A 27,376-nucleotide genomic window follows, 5' to 3' on the forward strand; every position below is an offset into this window, starting at 1 on the left:
ACAGCGTATTTAATTAAAGTTCCAGTTGTTGTGGTTTGAGCATAGCCCCACCCCTTTATAATTGACAACACCCCTTCCCATTGGTCCCACCCATTCAGCTGTCTCCTGCAGCCCCAGCTTTAATTTGAAGTCACCAGCTGCCACTGCTGAAGTGGACATCATACTCTATGACTGGATTGATGAGGGCCAAATTACTTCTTTTGACCTAGATGCCTTACCCTTATTTAAAAGCTATGGAAGATAGAATTATTTCTTTACTACTCTAGACACATGTTGGATGAATGCTAGGTAATTGTCTACATATGTCCCCAAATCCCTGACTATTGAGTCTACTCCTAGAGATGTGTTACCAGAGAGGTAGTTTCCAGGGGTAGCTGACCTACTAAAGGATGCCATTATGCATTTCTTGGCACTGAGTTTTAGACTGTGGCTCTGGCACCAGTTATTTGTCTTAATCTACCCTTCTTCGAGGATATTAGTGTCTTGGAGGACTTCTATAATTCCACCTACTTTGCAATAATCTGCAAACTTGGTCAGCCAGAAGACCTTGACATTGGCCTTGATGGTGATAAAAAGATGCCAAAAAGGAGATGGCCCAACAAAGAACCATGAGAGACTCCACTGATGGCCAGCCTCTTTGTCTCTTTGTTGAGGTGGATTCTCCTATCCTAGTTTCTTGGGTCTTATCTGACAGCCACTTGACTATCGAGTGGGTGGCATAGAGATTTATACTTAATCCAGAGACTTTGTCTAAATTCCTGAGTGAGGTATTTTATCAAATACTTTGGCAAGGTCAAGGTAGGCACTATGCACCATTGTGCAATTTTTCTTCTAGCTCAGTGTAGGTGAAAACATTTACAGTTAGTTCTGCATATTCTTGTATACTGCCTTAGAGGTTGTGGACATAGCTAAAGAAAGACGCATGGTTGACATGGGCACAGGAGGCTATTTTTACCTCAATTTTGTCTTTGGTAGATTTGATTTGCCCTATGAATTGGTGGCTTAGATTGATGAATGTTTTTTTTTATCCTGCTGGTAATTGCGATTCCTGTTTTTTGCAATTACTTTCACCCTTTCATTATACAACCTATTAATTTTTGGATACCACCAGATTGACTTGTTTTTTGAGTTTGTTCTGTGCTCATTCCTGGTAGGCACAGTTGTCTTTGTGTATCTATTAACATGATTGTACAAGGTGTCTGTGAACATTTCCACAGAGGCAGTAGTGTTCTGAGGGTTTGGGGCAGGATGCTTGTAATTTTTCCAGGTTATCACTTAATAGTAGGAAGATTGCTTTAGAATAGTCTCTAAATTTTCCAGGGTTTTCAGAGGTCCCAGGTTTTATTTTTATTTCAAAAAAGACAGATTTATAGTCCAAACTTACCAGAGAGAGCATTACAGTGGGGAGCCAGGGTGCAATATTCTCCCATGTTAGTGAGGACCAAATATAGCATGTTTAAACCCTTAGTGGGTGTATGGAGTATCTTGTTCAGGGTGTCTATGTTGACAAAGTCCAGAAATCTGTGGACTTGTAGGCTTGGGATCTTGTATGATTTCCAGTTTATAGTGTTGTAGTTAAAGTCACCCATGAATATGGTATTAGTTTGAATGACAAATGCCTCTTGTAACTTTAAGTATATGTTATGCGTTTCCTGGATCAGAGATGGGGGCCTAGAGTTTCTAAGGATGTGGTAGGACACCTTGCTTATGGTGATTTGGAAGTGAAGAAGTGCAAGCACATCACCCTGTTTAACTAGACTTCAGGTGCATTTGTTTTTGTTGTAAATCGACCTCCATCTTTAGTCCCTGCCACTGCAGTAGCTGGTCTAAATGCTGTAGAAGTCATTGCAACCCTGTACTGCCAGGGTGCTCTCTGTGGCTTTACACCATGTCTCAGTATCTGCATAAATGTTAGCATTCTCTAGGATGAAGAGAGCTTGGAGAGAGTGAAGTTTCTTGGTTAGACTCCTGTCAGTAATGCCTTTAAGTTTTCTAAGTAAGGTTTTGCTATGTCAGAAGGTTTGTCAGCTTGGCATTGCATAAAAAAGTCACAATGGGGGAGGACAATCTTGCAACCAGTATTCAAATAGCTAGAAGAGAGTAGATGCAGACCACTCCTGGAAAAGCAGAGTAGGCTGTTGCCTATATCCTCCCATGCTGGCAAATATTGTAGCCCTTGGAGTGACCCAAAAACTAAGCAGGTTATTAAAGTTATTCATCTTCTGTTCATATTGTGGCATCATCTTTGGAGATAGAATGCTGCTTACCTCCAAACTCATACTGACCTGGGACAGACAATCCAAGAGTGTCATCATGTCTCTCTTCATACAGTCCAAGAATTAACTTCTCAGGTCATTTATACTCACCTGGACTGTGACTGAGTCATACTGGTACTTGTGATCCAATGACCTGAGTGCATGCATGATCTGGTGGATCCTTGCACCGACAGGCAATTGACCATGACTTTCTCCTTACTCAGCTTGGTGAGTTGGACATCTGTGTGCCTCATAGTGGAGTGTCTTATTGCTTGTTAGATGACAATGTTTATGTGCAAGTGTAATAGCAGTAAGGAGGGATGCTCCAGTCCTGTCCACTTAAAGTCAGATATGGTAAAACAATTATTACAGTGTAATAACATTGGAAGATTGGATCTATAATTTAGTTTTGATTTTCCATTTTCCAGACTTCTGAAGTAATTTAGTGACTTAGAATCTGAGCAATGCTATTGTATGTCCACAATTAAACATTTGCTGGCAGAAGTCCAAAAATTAAATATCAAGATTGCTTCATTTATGATATGCAAATAATCTTCTCTAATGAAATACTTAGACTATCAGTGATAGAAATAAACAGCAAACTGTTTCATTTGCTTATTAATTACAAAATAAGTTAATAAAAAGATTAGTAGTAAGCTAATTACATTTGAACTAATATCCAAGTAAAAGTGTAGGGTCTAAAGTAAACTCAATTGTAGATGTGATTAATGTTGCTGCTTTTACATGTTAGCTACTTTTCATTTTTATATCATTTTATTTCTGACAAATTATTGGAATTCGCCCTTCTGTCAGATATAGAAGAATAGCACCAGTTTGCCAACCCTAACCATGTTGTTGCAAGTTCAGTAAATATATTTCAAGAAACGCCATGAGAGAGAAATCCGAGAGGTAAACTTCTTGAAGTGATTTTTGAAAACAACAAACTGTTGATACCATTACTGATCTAATCATACTATGCTGTAATACATTATGTTTCTTGTGCTCTTGCAAGAAAATGATAATGTTTTTATGTAGTTTCAGTAGTAAAATATCATTCTATATCTTATACAACTCAGAGCAAGTAGAATTCAATTTTTACTGTTAAAAGTCTGTCGTTTTTCCCACTTTCACATGTTTGAAGGCTACAAAACAGTGATACATATATGTTAAGTGTGCATGTGTGAATGTGAATGCAGGTGCATTCTCTTTCAGAAAATTAAAAGTGCATTCATGCAGCATAAATAATATCATATAATTTATTAAGACAGGGGATTCAGATCTGCCAACAATGATAACTGCTTTTGCAAGCATTAACATATCTAAATAACTTATTTATGTTTCAGTTTTAGCTATCATTTCTCTGGGTGTGTAGCCAAAGTTTATCCTTGTTATTTAAAGTTCCTTGAATGTCAACTTTGTTATAACAAATGTGATATGTGTGTTTCATATGCCAGAACTATGAAATAACAAGATTATTATCTACATATTTTTATGAGCATAATAAGTCCACTCCATGTAATTGGGATGTTGCCTGTTTTAATCCTAGCTCATTAGAATCATTTTGTTTTTTATCAACACTCATTGAAAATAATTCAGCCATCTCCTCTTGATCTACTCACCTACTTATCATTATGAAGGCCATGATAAGTGCTGCAAAATACATTTGAATTTGTCATCTGAGCGATATCAAATAAGGTAGCAGGCAGAGATGTCCTTATTTTATTTGTCTCAGGCCTCTTTCAACACCTCCCCTATGATCTATAATAAAATAACATACCAAATTGACTTGCAACAAAGTTTATTGCAGTAAACTCCATCAAATTACTAGTAATATCAACCTTTTGGCATGCATTTATTCTTACAAATAAATACATAAACGCTTCCATTCTAAATAATTCTAATCACTTAGCCCATCTCCTCTAAAACTTAACAATCAGCATGTCACACTATATGGCTAAAATGTGTACAAAATAATGACCAAATATCCAACTTCCTTGACAGGTAGACAAACTGGGGCTGCATAACTGAATATTCTCTCAATTACTTATCTAAATCAGAAACAAAAGCATCTTTAAAACTGCCCACTTTCGCAAGTCCCTTCAAATCACAGTAACTCCTCCTGGAACAGTATTTATGACAGCTCAGACTGGAAGCCCAAATACTCACCTAACTCAGCTCAGGAAAGTAATGTGGAAACTAAAAGACAAGGGGGTGGTGAAAATAGCTATGCACCCACCAAACACCCTCACTAGGAGATTTTTAACCCATACTAATAAACCCCCAGTTTGAAGCTGTCTAAATATTAATCTAGAGGGGGTAGGAAGAGACCAAGAAATCTGTGATTACTCTCTATGTAACCCTGTTGGTGTTGTCCCTCTAACTATATCACTTTCTCCTTATACCCCATTCATCCTTCTCCCACTCTCACCCATCTTAAATTGGCATATAACTAAATGCACATAGGGCCATCGGGTTTGAAACAAAAACATTTGTCAGCAAATTACATTTGGCCCCAGGCCATGATCATCCCCTCTTCCAAGAGTCACAATAATGGAACATTGCACCAGTTTGACTTGCTGCTAAGTTTATTGCAGCAAATTCTAGTCACATCAAGCTTTTGACATGCATTTATTCTTACAAATAAATACAGATACAATTGAACATTTCTGGTTAAAATCATTGTAGCCACTAAGGCAAATTTCAATAAAACGTCATAACAGCCGGCAAGACACCATATTCTTAAACAGTGTATAAACCAGCAATCAAATTTCAAGCCTGTTTGATAGGTAAAGATATCCTGACAGCAAGGTTGAACACTTTCTCTGGAGCCTATATAAGTTAAAGCTCAGTGCAAGATTTAAGACTACCTGTTTAAACAAGCCCTCTTCAAAACACAATCACTCCTTCTGGTGCAACATTCTTGACAGCTAACCACAGGAGCCCAAGTACTCCCCTGACTCAGACCAAGAAAAGAAGGGGGGGTACAAGAAAGGGATGGGATTTACTGGGTGTGCTCCTTCCCAACATTTTGTCCTGCACCAGCAGCTCCATTCCCCCTTCCTGACTGTTGAAATAACTACCTAGAAAGATCTTCAGACTCCTGTGGCTTATGTTGGGTGGCTACCAAGTCCTGAAGAAGCAATGAAACATGCATGTTAAACATATCTGGACACACTTGACAAAGATGAACCCTCATCCCACATAAACTACAGAAAATCTTTATCTACAAAGTCCCAATGAGCCCAGTCTAAAAATCCATTGACAAAGTTGAATTTCTACCCTGCAACTGACAAACTTTTGAATGGCCTCTATTACTGTCATTCTGACTACCTCCTCTCCACCGCAGAGTGGCAATAATATATGACCCTCAATCTAACTGCAAAAGGATATTTAAATTAAAGTTCAGCCCTTCACAATACAGGATGTTATCCTGCAGTTCACATAAAATCAAAACCATTCCTCTGGACATATCAGCACAATGTGTGAATGACCTCCCATTTTCTACATCCTATCCAAGAGTGACAAGAGGTGGCTCCATCACATCACTTTTTGCCTCCCCCAGACAACCTCTCACAATCGTGACCCTTGTGCATTCTACCAGGACTCACCTGTACTGTCTTAGCTGCCAAGAAGATAAAAGCGTGCCACCTCATACACTTCTACTCAAGTACCTGATGCAAGACAAAAAGACGTTAGATAACCACCTAAACACACATTCGATCATCTTGCTAGATTGGCCTTCTTTAATTAAATCTGATGTCCTATTCTTATCTAAGAAATGAGATAAATAATGGTTCTCTTGAATGTCTTGACTTGCAAATGCCTGCCTAATCACCTGATCAAATTACATGGGTCCTGCCAGTCTTCCACTGGGAAATTTAATGACCACATAGCGCGGTTTTATTAGGTGCAACAGTAAATCAGATCACCTTTGCAACACTACTTGTCCCTTTACCTGGCTTATCACTTTTTGATTTTACATTCCAAAACAAAACCACTTCCTTTATCAATTGTAAGTCCTGTCAGGCTAAACTACCCAGCAAATCACTAATTTTAAAGGCTTCCTCATATAAGAAAATGGACAAGATGTCAACAAAGCATAGCTCTCATAATCAACACTCACAAAGAGCAGGAATTTCAAACATAGCCTCAGCATATGCCTACTAATGGACAGCCATCTGTCCATAGCCAATCCTCAGATCCTCTCTTAACCCTTCAATATCCTCAAAACCATCCACTGCTTGGTGTCATCTGGACATCTGATTCCCATGCCACTGCACTTGGAGCTTCCAAATGTACTCTAGATGGCTACACAGCTTCTCCCAATTCTGCTCTGTGACTTGACCACTTTCTATCATGAACTGGCAGACAGTCAAGAAATTACAAGAAAGATGCCATTGCTGAAGCATAACCTTTCCTTATGCTCCACAACAAGGATTGCTGGAACAATTACACTGCTGTGAGCTGGCAACGCTCCAAACCTCTTCTGGTATCACTAACAGGTGCTCTTCTAGTTCTGGAATCATTGCCTGAAACCTGCAGAATTGAAATCAGAAAAGACTAGCAGATAAAGAATCTAGATGGCCCAGTGTATACTAGCTGAAAATTACATGTTTATCTGAAGGATGTGCAAAACCAACCACCTCAAGAGAGACTGCACTGAATGCAACACGACAGACTTTTCTACTAGGACCTGAAGTACTGTTTCATTATCTGAATACAAAAACACCACCCTGTTGCTCATATCCCCCTTAACAAACAACAGTGACTGCCCAAATCTGCACTGCCTTTCTTTGTGCATTCATCCCTTTACTGGAGCTATATGCCAGAAAACTATTTCCCTTTGAAATAGACCATCATGCTTATCTCCGGCAAAGCATGCATTTACACTTACAAGTCAATGGAAGAAATTAAATCCACCTATCTCATGAAGACTCCTTTAAAATTAGTCAGAAAAGTCTTCCAAATGGCAATCTTCTCTTTGACTAGCTATAATACTCTCAACCTATGATGTATATTGGTCAACGATCTGGTAAATGTTCTGCCAGGCCCTACTGCCTTGTACAGAAAGTTTAACAATCCTTACTGCATCGTGATGTTCCCTATTCTAACTATGGAGGATTTAAGGAAAATGGCAATAACATTTTGTAATTTGTCTAACTTGTCCTTTGGGAGCCTGAAACATCCACCATGAAGATTCATTACCAGGCCAAGAGATGTTATAGCCTTTGTTGGCCTCTCCTCCTTATATGCAAATAATGGCACCCTGCAGTCCCTCAGACAGATCCAGAAATAGAAAAAGTCCCTTCTCAGCAACCTCTCTGCTTTGACCCATTTAAAGAAAATCATGCAAGTAGTGGACTACCTTGTGACTCCAGGGTATTTTCTAGCCTAACCAAGGCAGAGCCATGCTAAACTTCTCGGCACAGCCCACTCAGTGCATGACCCATGGGCATAGCATTGTCAAAATAAAACATCCTTGATTCTGCACCTGAATGAGAAACCAGTGGAAAGCTCATTCAGTATCAAGGAATCTTGGAAATGGCGGATGATGATGACCATATCATCCATCAATGCATGTTGTACCTTACCTCTTCCTTGTCACTGCTATCAGTTACTGAGAATTCCTTGGGAAATGACAAATGATGAATTAAGTAGAAATGCCCTGACCTTTTCTTCAGCACTAAGCCTGGCACTGAGATTTTGTTGCTAGAAAAGGGAGGACTGTCAGATGGACTCACCACCATACCTGCCCTCTCCTCTTTGTCTGTGAAGGTCTGAGATATGTCATCTTTCCCTTTCATAGACTTTAAATGCTCACAAGTCCTCGGTAGACCCAAGGCCTTCAATTTAATGAAAAAACCTTTACTGAAGTCTTGAACAAAATTTTGTGTTACTTCCATGTCCAGGTAATTTACAAGAGGTCCATCAGTACCCCTACTCTAATTGGAGAATGCATTAGCTTGCATACCTGCTGAGTGGTAAAAGGGAGGTCATCCCTCTGCCAGCTTAAAAGCCGCTTCTCCCTTACCTGGATAGTCATAAGGTATCCCTCCTTTTCTAACTTGTGCTGCATGGGAGAGATTTCACCACGTGATCCATTTTCCATACATCAGCATTTCACCACCAGGTGTTCTTACACAATGTGGGCAGATGTGCAGAAACCAGCAAGTGATCCATGAACATCTGTCATTGTTAAATGCCTGGCAAGCCTTTACCTTTGCCACATCATCCTCCAGGACATGCCTACTTGTCTGTGCTACCTGTTTGATCATAGTACCTGGTAAGGTATCAGCATGCCTTTTCTCTTGTCTCAATTACTTGTCAAAAGTCTTCAGTTTTCTAAATTGCTGGTTGCCCCACAACCATGCAGTACCCATTCTTAACTTCTGTACTGGCTAAATGTTCATAAACTGGGCTTGTATAGGAAGCTACTGCTGAGGCTCCTTCTCCACTGTGACCCCTAGCTGAGAAACAAAATTCAGTGCCCAAAGGTCCCACATCCTGACCTCAAACCTAGCTATATGTGGGCCAATAGATCCTAAGTTTAATCCCTAGAACCTGGATCCTCCACTTCAGAAATCTTCTGAGATACATATACATCTAATAAGTAAAAAAAATGTCTGCTTATTCACTGTTATGCATTTTCTCTCTCACTGTCATGAGGATGTGCACTGAGATACACAAAATTGATCTCCCCGAAAAGAAGGAATGTAGACCATCTAGGCCAGGCAAGTGAGTCTCCTGAATTGGCTCAGAGCATCCAGGAATCTATTGCAGTTGCCCTTTCACAATCTGACTAGGCAACACCCTTACAGTGGCTCATGTGGACATGTGGCAACTAACTATACAGCTTCTGATGTAAAAGTATATCCGACAAATCCCTAACCTCTGGATTTAAAGCCTATAGAAAAAACTGTCAGGTGCTTTTTCATGGTCTTGCACTCATCCCCGGTCTTAGTACTTGAAATAAAATCTTTATGCAGGTGGTAGGGTTAGAATAATCATCTCTGAAGTACTGTCACCCTCTTTTTCTCAATCTTTCCATCCAAGTTATCAGATTTCTGCTTCTCCTGGGTCCTATGGTTCGTCTTTCCCTCTTGGAGATGTGATCTGGGTGGCTCCTGAAACTGTTTGTGGTTATCCTACAACTTCTTCAAAAAGGCCTTGGGTTCATTTGCAATGTCCTGTCATTGCCATTTAATTTGCTCTAAATTAGCCATTCTACAAAAGAGAAAAACATATCATTAGCAATGTGATACAATAAAATCAAAACTCTATCACCCCCCACGAACGTCATTCTTTATAACACATCCAGAAAAATTGCCCAGAGCATCCATTGCAGCTCTCCTCAATGACTCACAAAGAACTCAGACTTGCAACCCCCACATTTGACTGCACACAAAGATAGACCTAGGCATGTTCAAGGATGCCTCCCCATTTGACTACCTATAGACCTGTTGCACCCAGCAGACCACCAGACCAGCTATCCATCTACCATACCTGTTATATACAAGTAGAATGTTCAAACAATGTCCCACCAAAAAACCTAGAACCCATGATTCTTTGATAACTAACTACTTTTTGGTACCTTCTTCCTATTACATCACTTTTTTATCTCTCCTGTTCCCATTTCTTAGTTCCAACCCCCTTTCTCCGCTCCCCCCATCTTGAAATGACATCTAATTAGGGCCAGAGGAACCTAGGACAGAGACATGTTTTTTGAAAAAGGTAACTGAGTTAAACAAAAGAAATGGCTGACTTATCTGTGATAGCACATAGTCCATTTAGTAACAAATAAATCCTGTTTTATACCTTCTAATTTTCTTAGTAGTGAATTTCAGCTGATTTAAACTTAATGAGCTGTTATGGTAGATATTCAACACCATGCTCAATAAATGGTGTAATTTTAATATGAAGAATGATGTTTAAAAAATTATATATTGATATTTGCTATGAATATAAAACTATAAACTATAAACTACTTTCTTTATGTATATAAATAAAAAGGTAAACATTTTTCTGTGTGGCTAGCTTTGAAATTCTGAGAAGCACATTTGCTAAACATTTTCAAGTACCATTTAAAAGAATTTAGTAAATGCTGTGTTACGATTTTTTTCCAAAAGTCTTTGTGGATGCTGCACACAAATTGCTGTTGCAATGGGCTGATTCAGTTTATCAGTTTATAATGTTGACATTAAAAGAAATCATGCCATTTATTTATTTATTTATTTACTTATTTATTTATTTGTTTGATTATTTGTTTAGTTTGTGGATTGGGCCACATGTATCATTTTTTTAAAAATGACCATAACGCCTAATGAGTAGGACATCAAAATCTAAAGCATTGCAATGCATTGGATGGAAAAGGAAAGCTATTTTTGTGAATATAGTATAGACTTTAATTAAATATTAAATAATTGTAGATTTTCCATACATTACGAAACAGCATTAAAAACTTTGCTGATTTGAGCTTGCTCACATTGATTCCATAGTGAATTGCGATAAGTATATTTAAAGGGATTATGGAGGTGACTGATGCTATGAAACATTTTAAAAGTGGCAAAGTTAAATCCTTGTTCAGTAAAGCCTGCATGGTATTATATCATTTTAGCTAAGTATTCCTGGAATGGGATATGTATATGCAAGTTTTCATATCTGCAATTTCTTATATTTTAAACAGCACTACTCGTAACAAAACAAAGTTGACAGTGAAGTGTTTATGAAAGAACACTTCTGATAAACATCAAAAAGGTAGTCTTATATGCTTGAGTAACATTTATTTATCATATCCTGCATCACAACTAGCGATTATGTAATATAAGTAACAGTCTCATAAGAAGGTACTAAACAGTTCCTAATGCTATATTTTGAAAGTGAATACTCTAAGGGTGGTTCAAGGATCAAAAGAAGACAATAATGTTTTTCTGTGTTACTCTCATTATTAACTGTCTTTATATTAAGGGAAAAAACAGAAACTATGGAAAGTAACAACATTGTCAATAGCTGTAGAAACAGATATCATTTTGGAGAACAGTCTGAAAGTCGGGCTCAGTAATAATGACTAAAGAGTCATTTTGGCAAAGAAGGCTAAATGACAGATGAATGATGACATCATTTGTCTTTTTGTTAATAATAGTGAAGCACCAAAAGGGAATGAACAGATAGGTTGTTATATTACTTACCATATTTTACCACCCAGCTAAATATGAAATTTGAATGGAGAAAACCAAAACACTAAGACATATGTTAACTGTCCCTCATGAATGTCAAATTGCAAGACTTTGTGATTTTAGAGAACGAACTTAAATAATAATAATGATTATTTTATCTTACCACAAGAGCAAAATTGTATTAAATAAATCAAAGTCACATTATATAATATTTACAAGGCCTCTCTGGCTAATTTGGAATTGTGAAACATAACAGTAAAATATTTGCTGCAGCAGATTCATCTATTTAATGCAAACTGCTTTTTTTTTTTTTTATCAAAACACTTCATAAACAATAAGCCGCCAAGACATGTGCTTCTGTCTGAATAAGTAAATTGCTTGTGTAATGTCTTTATCTAACTTCTTGGCTTCTAAAGCTACCTGCCATGTCTCCTTTTTCTGGCTGATATTTTTGTCATCTTTTGTTTTTTTGGGGTGGGGGTTGTTGGTCCAGCATACTATCTCACAACCTCTAACTTCCAGAACCCAGAAACAATCAGGGATTCTTTTTATATTGTAAGTAGTATTAACTTTAGAAAATAAGAGAATAAGTGAACTTAAATGAACATGCATTTTCTAAAAAAAGTCTATAACTCTAATTATAGCCATTGTTTATAAACATAATTCCACCACCTTCTCTCCCAAAATTGCTAGTTTTATAAGATATTAGGAGGGACAGGGCAAAACTTTGAGAATAATGTATTAATATACATGTGTATACATATATGTATGTATGTCTATATGTATTCATTCATTTGTTTACCGGGAAAGTTTGGCTGGGCACTAAGCTCTTTATCACCAGGGGCCTAGAAAGAAAAACTTCACAATCATATTAAAGTAACAAATTAAATTATACAACAGCAACAACAGAAGCTGCAATGATGTTAACAAACAGCAAAAGATAAAACTATAACATTCACAGTCAGTTATACAAAGAATCATCATAGGAAAGCAATTAAAAGTCACATAATGATGTAGCATTTTCAAAACTACTGATAAATGTTTAGAATGCCTGTTGAACAGAAATAAAAGCAGGCAAACAATCACTTAGAGATATGGAGAGTTTAAAAGTTGGATTTGGGGCTTAGGTAGCTGGAGGAAAAATAAGGGTTAGCCATTAGTGAGCAGTAACAGAACCGAGTCACTTACAAATAGAGTTGAAGTTGTTCTTTCAAATTGCTTTAGGTTTATATCATTCTCAGAAAGATTTTGTTCAGTCATTTTGAAACATAGAATAGAAGCTATCCCTGGCTGAATTACAGTTTTTTTTTGTGATGAGAAAGAAATAGCTTATCCGTGGACCAAAGACCTTTGTCTGGTATGTACGCTTGTACAAGTTGTTGTAAGCACGGGCATTTCCTAGGATTGTAAATGATGTTATGGGTTACATTTAGCTGAGAGAAGTTAAGATAGTTAGGAAGTTCTGTCCAGTATAGGTGTATAACAGCTTAGCAGTGATGCACTCTAGAAGGAAGATGTGTTATGAATCTATTATGACTCCCAGAAGTTTAAATTGTTTAACAGGTTTTATAGTGTTGTTGTTGCAGAGATGGAAATGAATGGAATGTTGCTACTGGGATAATATTAGATGTGATCAGCATTTAAGTTTTTAGTGGATAAAGTACTGGCTGTGTCATGTGTTGTAGTCATGTTTCTATGTTTCAGAAAGTTGCTTTATTTAGGGTTTGCAGTTCTTAAAGGGTAGAAGCAGACCAGTTGAGAGTAGATTCACCAGCATATTGCTATAATTAGCTAGTTTACTGGCTACGTGTAGGTCATTGATGAAAATGGTAAAGACAACTGGTCAAAGGAATGACTCTTGTGTGACACCTACTTGAGACATAGAGCAAGGTAGAAATCTGAATTTTCCAATTTACAGGCGACAATCTGTTTCACAGGTGGCTGTCAGACTAGGAACTGCAAGTAGTAGAGGGTCCTCCCTTTAATAGCTTGTCTAGGAGAACCAGCTTGTCTAGGAGAACCTGGTGACATATGATATCCAGGACTTTGGACAGGTCTGAGAAAGTTGCTAATGCAAGTCTGCCATCATTTCTATTATGATTTACATTGTTTTGAAAGTTGACAAGAAGGATGTTTGTGCTATGATAGGGTCTGAATCCATGTTTGGTATTTGATAGGGGATCTGAGTCTGAGATGTGTTGTCATAGCTGAGTAAGAATACACTTTTATAGAATTTTTGACAGAGAGGTGAGAATGGCATATAGATGATAGCTTGGGAGTTTGACTGAGTGGCCTCATTTATATAGAAGAATGACGAATGATTGTTTCAGATTGTATGGACATACGACTCTTGAATAAATCTTTTACGAAAATGGATACTAGATATGTAAATACCTCAGCTGGTATTTTTAAATATTCAGTTAGCATGTTGTCTGCTGTAAGTGATGTGGGTTTCAATTTGAGCAAGAGCTCTTTTTCTTCAGATTTTTGGAGATATTGTTGATATCTAAGGGCATGTTTGCTGAATTATATGTTGTGGTACGTTTTAAAGTGTTGACTGTATTTATGAAGTCAGTCTTGAATTCTGATGCAGTGCTAGGGCCGAGCCATTCAGCATGGCAATTAAAACCCAGTATAGACAAAATAAAACCACCTAATGCTTTTCCAGAAAAGTTTAGGATTGTTTCTATGTGTATTCTTGATCTGCTGGAAGTGATTTTTTTATGGAAATGATTTGTAATTCTCTTAGGTTGCATAAGTGTATGAATATTTATAAGTTTTATATGTGTGTGTGTGTGTGTGTGTGTGTGTGTGTGTGTGTGTGTGTGTGTGTGTGTGTGTGTGTGTGTGTGTGTGTGTGTGTGTGTATGTGTGTGTGTGTGCACGCATGGGTGCAATAATGTGCAAGTGTATTTCTGTGTGATGTTTTTAAGTTTTTTCTTGATGTGTCTAAGTTGTACATGCTTTAGTGCTAGACAAGTATTGGATTTACTCTTTATTCTTTTATGCCTGATTGGTGGTTGGCTGTTTTGGATGTAGAAAAAAATGTTATTGACATCATGACTTCATTTAATGGTAGGGTTTTTAACACTGACCAGTTGAATCATTTTAGGGTAGATATGACTTTTTCTTTGTTAAAATTATATAGGTTGCAGAATTGTCTATAGTGGTGTGTTCTAGTAATGTGTTTATCTCCTCTGATGACATAAGTGGGCAGGTGATCACTCAAGTACCACCAAGAATACTAGAGTGGGTAATAATATTTAGCTCAGAGCTGAGGATACAGTGAAGTTTTGTCTCTCTGGTTTTAGGTTTGTGAAGTTGATTAACTGGCTGAAACCATAAGGGTTTATATTGCATCTGGAGATAAAGGGATGGGTAGTGACAAGGTACCAACCTATATTTAGATCTCCTACAATAAACATTGTATGGGGATATCTGAAGCTATCTAAGACAACAAGTCTTCTTTCTTCGAGATGCTGTTCCCTGGGGTTATAACAGTGATACAATACTTTTGTGTGGGTTGAGGTTTAGGAAGATTATGAGTATTTCAGCATTGTTGAACAGTGGAATTGTAATACATAGTTCGCAAATGTATTCTTGTGAGCTGCAGTTTATTGTCTTTATTCTTTGCTGACTAGATTAGTCCCACAAAGCTAGTAGCCTGTTCTCAGAGGAGATCTGAGGTGGTATGGCTATTGGGAAATGTCCTCTACTTCTTTTGCTTCCATTTTTGTTTATTGCTGTTGTAGGCTGTAGGGTGGCTGCAGTATGGAGTGGAAAGATTGTCTTCTGGATTCTGCTGTAGATATTCAAGATAACTCTTCAGCTTCTGTTCAAATGATGCATTTATCAGAGGTTGGCTTGTCTTATAAAAAACTTAAGATGATATTACAAGAAAATGAACCTTTTCATCAGGATGCCGTCTCACTGAGCCAAATAATGGAAGAACTGGACATACAAGGTGATAAGCCATTGGAGATGATGTTAGATGTCATTAAAGTTTCTGATGATCGTCCATTTTAATTTCCCAGTCTTTGGAAGGAATGGCTTTAACTTCTTTTTTTTTTTAAAACAAGTTTATTGTTTTTAACATACAAGTGAAATATCATAACAATTTTATACAAGTAATTAAAATAGATATGATTATAACATTCAACAAAATAACCAAAGTATTTACAAAGACATCCACTACAATCAGATCAATTAATTAAACTAAAATACCATGCAATTGAAGTTAAGATTTTTTTAACAAGTTTTGTAAAGTATCCCATACAATATAATAAGATGTTTTTCTAGTAGTTCTTGATTTTATTGTCATCAATTCCATATGGCACACTATAGTCATAACATTTTTAAATTCATTGAACGAAGGAGGTGTATCTGAAATCCAATTTCTGGTTATTATTTTTCTAGCCACTGCTAGAATAGACCATAACAAGGGAAGCTTAACCGTTTTAACACTTTGAGGTACAGGTGTGTTGAATAATATAAGAGATTTAGAAATAATGAAATTATCTGTAAAAAGAGCCTGCAAAAAATCATTGATTGACTTCCAATATTCTTTCAATTTTATACAGTCATAAAACATATGAGCCCAGTCAGCATTAATTTCTACATTACATCTTTTACATAGATTATCTTTATTATTTATTTTATTCATCATCAAAGGTGTATAAAAGGATCTATGTAAAAATTTCCATGTAAAAAGTCTCCAGACAATGGAAGACGTAGTTTTGTAAGCAGATTCCAATATATATTGTTTATCTTGTTGATTTGGTGGGTCACCATTAATGGAAGTGAAATAATTCCAGTAGGTATCTACACTGTAAAAAGTTTCTTGTCTGATAATTTTATGTATGTATGAAAGCTTACCTTTATCAGAAACTTTATGTTGTAAATTTAATATCAAGTAATCAATCAGTGTTGGAATAGATTCTTTAACTGTTATAGACATTAGATCAATTTTATTAATGAGATGTAGTCTAAAGGTCTGAACTTCTAACCAACAAGTTTCTCTTAGATCAAATTCTTGTTTTAAGAAATCTAGATTTTTAACTTTATTATCAGATAGCAACTGATACCAGTACTTTAGATCATTATCTGTAGCTAAATGAGTTCCTTCAGAAGTGGATGACAAAAGCATACCTCGAGTATACATTATAGGGAATATAATAAAATTCCATTCCTTATATTTAGGATGCATGAATATAAAATTACGATAACTAATAATAATGTTTAATGGGTAACTAACTATATATTTAGGTGTAATAGGTGAAGTACAAAATTATTTTAGTAACCATAGCATGGAGTTATTTACAATCATATTTTTATGTGTTAAGGAGATTTTCATGAAGTGAATACTAATTAGTTCCCAGTAATCTTTCCATTTTGCAACATATGACTGATCTATTAACAAAGTAATAACTTTTACAATAGAAAGATAGTATATAGGTTAAAGTCTGGAAAAGAAATACCCCCTTGAGACCAGCTATTAGTATGTTTCTTTAATGCAATCCTAGGTCTATTAGGTGCCCATAGGAAATTTAACATTAGTGCATTTAATTTTTTGATAATTATTTTTGTAGGTGGGAGTATTATTGATTGTATTAAGTATAATATCTTGGGGAATATTATCATTTTAATAATTGTAAGTCTCTCTTCCATAGTAAAAAACATATTATTCCAGGTATTGAAAAGATTTTGTATATTAAGAAGACAGGTATTATAATTATTATGTATAATAGATTTAATATCTTTAGTTAATATTATACCTAGATAAGTTATCTGACCTGAATTGGGTACATATTTAGTAAAATCACTAATGAGAACATTTTTCATGTATATATAGATAGTATTTTAGTTTTTTCTTCATTGAATATTAAACCAGAAATACTTTTAAAATTCATCATTTTATCAAATAGAGACTGCATAGAAGAATTAGATCCTGCTGATGTAATTAGAACATCATCTGCAAAGAGTTGAATTTTAGATGTTGTATTTTCATCTATTTCAAATCCCTCTATATCAGTACAATTTCTGATCAGATTAGCCCAAGGCTCCATTATTAAAGTGAATAATAGTGGAGAGAGTGGACACCCTTGTTTTGTACCTTTAAAAATGGGTATTTTTTGTGAGACATATGTTCCTATCTTAATATAAGCCAATGCTCCTTTGTATAGATGCTCAATTAGATTTACAAATGCATCTGAGAAGTTTGTGCACTTCAGTAAGGTAAACAAGTAGTTCCAACTTACTGAATCAAATGCTGAACTTATATCGAGACTAATAAGTGTTAAATCTTTCTTTCTCCTATTTGCAAAGTCAATTAATGTTAGAGTTCTCCTTATATTATCAAAAGTATTTCTATTTACAATGAAGCCTGTCTGATCTATATCTATAATGCCAGGGATGATTGTCTTCAATCTATCAGCAAAAATACTCATAAACATTTTATAATCAACATTAAGTAATGAAATGGGTCGATATGAAGTACATCTAGTTGAGTCTTTATTAGGTTTTAAAATTGGCGAAATAAATGTGTATTGCCAAGATGGGGGGGGGGGTTATTAGCTCATTTTAGGCCAAAATAAAAACCTTATGTATTAATGAGTATGTACTTTTAGAAAGAATTTTATATATCTCTGGTATAATACCATCATTACCTGGCGCTTTGTTTGATTTAAGCTTGTTTATTTGTGTAACTACCTCTGTATATGAAATACTTTTATCCAATAGTTTAATCTGTTGTTTATTAATTTTTTATTCATGTTTGTAGTTATAAATTCCTTTATTTTATCTTTAGGTTCCATGTTAATGTTATTATGATTAATTTTGTGAAAGTGATTTCTAAATTCATCTAGTATTTCTGGTAGACTAGAAACATTCTTCTTTTTCCTTAGAGAGAAAATTTATTTGATATGATTTTGCTTATTCAACCTTTTTGTTTTGTTTTTAAGTCTATGTAAGTATTTGGGGCTTATTGAGTAAGACAAAAACTTGTATTTCTCTAAAGTTATTTTAACTTTATGAGTTTAAATTTCTTTGTATTTCTCATTTAGTTTGTTTATTTCTTCAATGACTTTCTTATCCATAATATTTTCTTTATTATTATGTTTATAAGAGTCTAATTTACTTTGAATATCTAACAATTCCTTATCCCAAGATTTCCTTTTATTATTATACCATCTGATACTTTGTCCATATAGATATGATTTTAAAGCATCCCAAACATAAACAATGGAGACTTCAGGAGTATTATTTATGTCTAGAAAATGTTGTACTTCTGAAAGTATATATTCTTTATAGTCTTTTAGTTGAGTTAAGTATGCTGGTATCCTTTTGATCTGAACATTGTAAGTATTTTTATCATGAACTCAAAAACAATTGAATTATGATCAGATATAGGACATGAAATGATTTTAGAGTTAATTAATTCTGTTACCATCTGGTTAGAAATAAAGACTCTATCTATTTTTGAATAAGTTTTGTATCTGTTAGAAAAAAAGGTGTATGGTAATGATTTTGAGTCTATCTGATTATTAATATCATTTAAATGATAAGAATTAACAAAATACTTTAAATGTTTTGTATTAGATGTAATTTTCCTTTTTCCTATAGTAGTAGTATCATTTTCATGTAGGATACAATTAAAGTCACCTGCCAAAATAATATCTCCTATAGAGAATGATATGATCTTATCCAGATGGTATTTCACTGTATTAATACCAATTCCAGGTATCCAATATACATTGATTAATGCATAAGTCTTCCCATTAATTTATATTGTAACCATACAAAACATTCCTTTATCATCCTGATAAGACTTAATAGTTTTAGGAATGGGCATACTTTTATTCCATAAAATAGCCACTCCTCTTTTTTTTCTGAGTGTGCTCTGAACTAACCAATACTATATATTTATTTGTGGTTAATTTATCAATATATTTTTTCAGGAGATGTGTTTCTTGAAGGAATACTAAGTTGGCCTTATGTAAATTAATGTATCTTATTAGGCTTGCCCTTTTACACGGATTATTCAGTCCATTAATGTTTAAAGAAATTCCTTTTAGAGAAGTCATTTGGCATTTTTAAAACATATAAAACTTATAATCAAAATAACAATTAACAAAATAAGTAATGTTATACCTCCTCCTTTAGGTGTACCTTTAGATATAGCTGTATTTATTGAATCTCTTATGGGATTTTGTATAAGATTCAATTTTGTTTGTAGTGACAATGAGCTTACAAAATATATTGTGGATGTCAGAACTATATACATACAACAGTGAACAAAAGAAAATAATGTAAGGATTAACCCTTGCACCCAGCCTGGAGTTAAAAACTCCAACTTAGAGTAGTACATACTATTCAAGTTAACCCCCTACCCTAAGCAGCAGTACCTCAGCTGCCACCTTATCAATTTAATACTAGTTATTATTAACTTAAATTAACAACTTTCAATTAGATTATCTGGTAAGACAAAGCTACACATTTGATAAATCAGCATCATATAAACAAATAGAAACTTTTAAAAACAATTCATACTGCTATGTACATCTATTTAATATAATACATTTATACTCAAATAGCATTCAAATAAACTTGATATTAGGAACCAAGAAGAGAGAAAGAAATAAAAGACGTGAGAGAGGGAGAGAGAAAAAAAAAAAAAAAAAAAAAAAAAAAGAGGGCATATCTACATATTAATTTATTCAAAGTTTGTAAAAATAAGTTCTGGTGTTCATTTAAATCAATAACTTTGGCTATTATGGTTCAGACATTACATATATTAAGATGTACCTATTTTCTGTCATAGAAATGCAGTTAACAGCTTCCAAAAGACTTTAAATTACTTGTATCAGAGCTTTTTTCTCATACTTATTATTGCCAATAAAATAAAATATTATATTTATAGAAATTGTTATAAATCATACTGAATAGCTATGTAAATTCTCAGAAATACTTGCATTATTGTGAAGAAAGCCATCTGTATTTTGTATATCTGAACTGCTGCTTTAAAATATGTCACATGACAACTTCTTCCAAAATAGAGTCATAAAAATATTTATGTTTGTCAGTCAGATAAATCAAATGAATTATAGCAATGTATATGTTTAAATCATAATTTTTTTACATACATTAATATGTTGCAGTCAAGTAAACTTTCAAAAACACATGTATAAATGTTTCACTTTCTATGTCTTCTAAAATATCACATTTGCTTACTATGAGATACTGAATCATTTAAAATCATTATAACTTTCATATTTTATAAATTATAACATGAATAAATAAGTAGTTATAAAAGATAACTCACATTTAAATGTTATAGAGTTTATTTTCCATCGCAGAGTCGCATTTGCAGCAGTTCTACTTCCTGGTAGAGTGTTCTTCATGAATCTGCGATGTGTCAGTGTGAATTCAGGGGTCAAAGTTCAAATTGACTGCTTTCAGCTTCTCTTCGTGAATTCTGAGAGTTGAAGCTTTTAAAACAACTCGAGGACACTATTCACGAGGTAACCCACATCCCAAATTGTCTCCCTTAACATTCTGGCGGGAATTTTGTTAAAAACAAGTGACTAACATTCATTTAGCAATATAAATAAAGCTAAACATAGCAAAACCTTCGCAAAGTATTTTACAAGTTATTACAGCCTCTATGAAAGTGAAACTAAGCCCACAGTTATTAATATGTAATAGAACTAATTATTTATGCCCCAATTCAATTTTTATACAAATCTTATTATTTACTGTATCAGTATGATCAGCAGCATGTGAATATATTAATATGAAAGAAAATAAAGAGAAAGAACAGAAAAAAAGGAGAGTAGAAAATAAAAAGAGAGTAAAAGAAACGATAAAAAAATGAAAAAGGAAGCTATAAAAAGTATCTACAGTGGAAAATTACTTGCTGTTTATATTAATAAAGATGAATATGAAACATACTATTTACTATTATTTAGTTCTAATTATTATTAGTTAAAGCATGACAAATTATTTGTAAACAAGTATAAGCAATATAATCAAGGAAGTATAATTAGCAATAGCATTTAAACAACATATATACTTTTTTACAAGGAATAAATAAGTTATTATTCCATTTATCATATTTTCATTACACTTCTCTCCCTGCCCTCCCCCACCCCTTACCCACTACATAATCTAAATAGAATGTCATTATTTAAAATAAAAGAAAAGAAGAAAAAGGAAAAAAATGTATCAAGTTACTAACCTTAGTTCTCTTTGTCAGAAAGAGAAACATATTGAATGATAGCGTGTTATTAGTTCCTCAGATATTTTGACTGATTATGAAACAAAAACAGTTCTTTGTACACAGAAAATAACTTTGATTAAATCTTTTTCAGAATATTTGTGGCTTTCTGAAAATGCAGTAACTATATTTAAAAAGATTAATAGTGAAGAAAAAAAGAGAGAGAAAAAAAAAAGAAAAAAAAACATAGAACAAGTCATTTGTTTTTTAGTCTCTTTTTCTTCTCTGAAATCTTCCATGAAGTTTCTGTTGCCAACCTCTTTAATGAAGGACAAGCTCATTCCATTTCCTCTATTTTATCCAAAATCTTATTTTTTTGATAAACAGCAATGCAGAGTCTAAGTCATCAAAAATTTTAGGACCATCAGGAAGGAAGATTTTTAGCTTGGCAGGAAACAGAAGGTAGGTTTTAAACTGTGCTTTCTTAAGCTCCCTTATTAATGGCAGAAAAACTTTTCTTTTAGTTGTTACCAAGGAAGAATAGTCATTGTCAAAACGCACAGTTGCCTCATTAATTTTAACAGGAGCTTTAGCCCAAGCAGATTTAAGTACCATCTCTTTATCAAAAGATGATAGAAATCTAACTATAACTGATCTATGATACTTTTTGTTAGAGTTAGTATTAGCTCTAGATCTATGGGCTCTTTCGATACCAAAAGAAAATGCTTCTGGCAAGTCTAAAGTTTTAGGGAGCCATGTTGTTAAAAAAGAAGTAATATTGTTACCTTCAATATTTTCTGGCAGTCCAAAAATCCTAATGTTATTGCGCCTAGATCTATTTTCCAGGTCATCAAGCTTTGTTTGTAGATGTGTATTTTGTTTCAGCAAAAACTCAATGTTGATTTCCTCTTCTTGGATTCTATTTTCCATGTCATTTACAGTCTCTTCTATGCCTGTAATCTGGGTCTTCTGTTGTTGCAAGTCTATATGTAACAAGTCTATTTGTTTTGTAGTTTTTTCTATGAAGGTATCAATTTTAGTATCCAGTTTATCCATCTTAGCAGTAAGTTGCTGGATTGTAGATATCAGAGACTGAAGTTCTTTCTTGATGCTGGAATCTTGAGATTTTGTCTTACTGGAACTCATTTCAAACAGAGAAACTGACAAGAAAATTTCCAAGGTGATTTCTGACAGGAATATTATTAAAATTTTCTTTCTTTTTTAGATATTATTCAAGACATAGATAAACCAAACATATTTAGAAAGAAAAATACTTCATAAACTAATTTTTAAAGTAATTATTTCCTGTCAGTGAAGTGAAATTGGTGGAGCTGAAGAAATCTGCTGCTATCCTGTGTTCATCCTTGGCCACGCCCCAAGAAATGGCTTTAAGTTCTGAGTGTGAAGCTTCTCATTCTTCCTCTTTGACTGATGCTGCAGTTCCAGGATTGACCACAGTTATTCTGTGACTAAAAAGTCATAACATTTTCTGTGGTAAGGATTAAGGCAAAACATTGTTTGAGGCTCATTGATTTTGCCTTTGAGCATTTCTATTGAGGATATTTAATCCTACTCACTCTTGGAAAGAGTTTCATTGTGGTGTGACATCTGAATCTTCTATTCTTGCTGAGAAATTTTTATGTAATTTTGAACTGAAAAGTCTATGCACACCATGCTGTGGTTATGTTCTCACAGGACTGAATTTATCATATAAAAATGTTTTTGCAATTTCATAGTACTGAAGTTTCAGAAGATGATATTCACTTATACTTTATTTCTCTTAAGCAGTCATGCTGCTTTACATGACATCAAAAAGAGAATTCATGAATGGAGACTCTAAATGGCAGGGTGGGATATTTTTGTCACTTAATCTAATTTACATGATGTTATTCAACATACACCAAGATGTGTATTTTATTGGTGGTTGTAAAACAAATTCCCAACATAAAAACTCCATCTAAAAACAATCTCAAGATTATGCTGCTAAATACTAGGAGTCTTAACATGAAACTGCACTCACTGAAAGCAGTCCTTACCTTGGAAGATGTAGACATTTGTGCAGTCACAATGACCTGGATCAAGGCTGTGGAGAGCACTCCAGCCTTATCAGGCTACAACTCCTTATGGACGTTCAGAGCACAAACTGAAGGCATGAAAACTAAAGGAGGAAGTGTATCAGAATTCATTCTTCTTCTTCTTTCGGCTTTTCCTGGTAAGGGATCACCACAGCGGATCATCTGTCCACTCATGAGTGGCAGTGGAGTTTTTTACAGTGTCGAGTTGCCAGTCCGGCACCCAACCTTCCACAGAAAGCACACACATGCACGCACTCATATCTAGGGCCAATTTAGAGTGTCCAATCCACCTACAGCATGTCTTTGAGAGAAAACCGGAGCACCCGGAGGAAACCCACACAACCACAGGGAGGAAATGCAGACTCAGCACAGAAGGCACCCAAGCATCGAACCAGAGAACCTCTTGCTGTGAGGTGGCAATGCTAACCACTGCACCACCGCAGCTGCCCTGTATCAATATTCAGTAAAGATAAATATACCTCCAGATTGGTTAAACAGGAAGATTTCCTGGAGACACTTCAGGTGCAATTAACTGTTGGTAGGCAACCTATTCAAGTCATTACTAGATACAGGACCCCCTCCATGAATCAGGACACCCACTCTGCCTATTTAGGTCTACTTGAGTCTATCAAGATACATCTAAACACCATCGTTTTGGGTGACTTCAACTACCCATCCATTGACTGGGTAAATCATTCATGCTCAAACTCACTTGCCCAAAGGTTCCTCGGCTTTGGTAACTCTAATGCCCTGGACCAGCCAGTTGACACCCCCACAAGGGGTACCAGGATCTTGGATCTGGTGCTTTCAAATAAGGGGGACCACTGTAGCACCCCCATTGTGAGGTTGTCTCTCTGGAGATCTTACCACAAATCAGCCCCATTAGTAGTAACTATCACACCTGCCCCCCCCCCTACAGCAGCAACTAAATTAAAAAAAACTTCTCCAAAGCAGATTGTAACCTCTTATAGGATGGTATAAATACCTTCACTTAACCCTCAGATGGAACTTGCAACTATGCCAAGTTGTACACCAATGCTTTATACAAACACCTGTACAACTGCTTTGACTCAGTCGTATCTGATAGGACCAAAACTAGCTCCTCAAGGAAAAAAAAAACTCCCTGGTGAATAACTGCCATTAACAGGCTTTACAAAAAGAGGAAGAAATTTCTGCTTAAGAGTAATAGGGAGCAAGACCTAAACTGGAAGCACTTCCTCTTCAGCTTAAACAAGCAATTAAGACTTCTTGCAAAGTCCTCCAAAGCAAACTACAAATCTAAATTAGCTTCCTCAACTAAGGACAGCCATAAGGTGTTCTTTTGTTACATCCATAACCTAAAAGGAAAAGCCCAGATTTGTGCCGAACTGGTAGTTAATGATACCACAAATACTGAGCTTGTGGACATAGGTAACCTGTTAGCTGACAGGTTCTGTGAACACCTCACTCCCCTGTCCCTGACACATGTACCCCATGACATCCCCACCACCTGTCCTCTACCTTGTATCTCTAAAGAGCAGGTCATAAAGACCCTCTCTAAGGTCAAACACACAGCATCTATGGGACCTGATAACATCCCAGTCTGTGTCCTATATGGGCTCAGACAAGAATTAGCAACACCATTGGGTACTCTTTTCAATCATAGTCTAAACACCGGCTTCATCCCAGCTGAATGGAAAAAGGCCACAGTTATTCCCTTGCACAAAGGTGGAGCTTCCACTGACCCTGGGGACTATAGACCTATTAGCCTGACTAACCTTATCTGCAAATCCATGGAGCAAATCATCATGGACCTTATCAACAAAGATATAGGTAATCTCCAAACACTTGACCCTACTCAATTTAGATTTGTCAAAGGGAGATCATTCCTGTTAAACCTGGTGGACTACATTAAGACAGTCATCAAGGCACTGGATGAGGGGAAATATGTGCATACAGCCTGTTTAGACTAAGCCAATGCTTTTGACAATATCCTTCACTCAGGCATCACTGACAAACTCGCCCAGCTAGGTATCAACCCTTATACCATTGATTGGTTACTTACTGGCTCACTGATAGAATCCATATAGTCATAATAGGGGAATCCACCTCCAAGAGCAGAACTGTAACCAGTGGTGTTCCACAGGGATCAGTCTTGGGACATCTACTGTTTGGAATCTATTTCTCTGAAGTATAAGCAAAAACTAAAGGTCTGTGGCTGACAAAGTTTGTTGATGACTGCAGACTGGGAGTGGTCATAGAATCTCCAAATTATGTCAACATCCTACAAGAGGATCTTACATAAACAAATGATTGGTGCCAAAGTCATGGCCTTAAACTCAATGCAAAAAATATATATTATTATCCCTTTTGGTAAGGGTGATGTTCCTGCTAACTACCACATCAGTAGCAACACCCTAAGTATGCACTCAGTGGTGAGAAACCTGGGCAGAGGGGTTGATAGCAACCTTACCTTTGACCACTATGTCTCCACAGTGGTAAAAAAGGAATTATATACTGCTCATCTCATAAGTAAGGGCATTGCCTCCAGAAAAAAGAAGTTATACCCACCCTGTACTCTTTCCTCATCAGGCCAATAATTTAGTGCAATGCCCCCTTTGGTATGTACCTTACCAAGAGACCACAAAGGTTCCTCACAAGGAAAATTCAAGGTCTTCAGCATCTGTCCTATGTATATTGTCTGAAATCACTGTCACTTTATTCTGTTTCCTACAGACTACTCAGAGGCAACCTCTGTCTTGTATATAAGTCAATCTTTGACCCTGCTTTATTGGAAATGCTGCATAACCACAAGTCAAACGGGACATGGGTTACTCACTCTAAAGGCCTTAACCTATTATGTGACATTAATAGAACTTGCTAGAGGGAATGATTTGTCTCCCAGAGGTTACCACATATTTGGAATAGACTCCCTGTTCATGTCAAGCAGTGCACCTCATTGGCCCTCTTCAAATGCAATCTGGAGATTGGATGGGTTACCATAAATTCACCCCTGGGGTTCCACCTGTGTCCCTCTTGGATAGGGGTAATAGGTGCTGATCATGGAAATAAGGGTAAAACTTAACTAGGCTTGTAAGGGCCCTAGGGGCATTAGCCTAGTAACTTCCTATGAGCCTACGATCCTATGTTCAATACCAGGGACAAACAAAAACATGTTGATATGTCTTCTACACATCTTTTAATGACTGTGATAAATGCTAATCTCAATGTGATGAGTATGACATTCTGGTAAAAGCTGCGATGTTAATTGTAGGAAATGTGAAAAGGCTGGTCGTTTTTGGTTTGATTGTCAGCAAATTGTTGAAACAGAGACTGATGATACTATTAATGTTCCTTCAGAAAGTGTGGCAAATGCTGTTTAGTCCTGTGTAGATTTGGATAAAGTAGAATCTTCTTGTTTACTTTTAGAGCCTGGTGATAGTGACGATGATGAAGGTGTGACCTCTCTTGCCAGTGGTGATTTGGATGCTGATATTAGTGATGCTTCTGTAGTGGAACAAGTAAGAGATTTAAATTATACCAGGGAGGAAACATTGTTAACAAAACAGGCAAAGGCTGATATTCATTTTTGCAGTGTGAATGTAAGCAGTATTATTAATGATTAGCAGTGATATACTATTGTTACTTTTTGTCAGCATATATGAGCTGATGTTACTTGCT

This window comes from Protopterus annectens, chromosome 1.part0, assembly GCF_019279795.1.
Source record: "Protopterus annectens isolate FY-2018-M chromosome 1.part0, PAN1.0, whole genome shotgun sequence".
NCBI classification, from domain to species: domain Eukaryota; kingdom Metazoa; phylum Chordata; order Ceratodontiformes; family Protopteridae; genus Protopterus; species Protopterus annectens.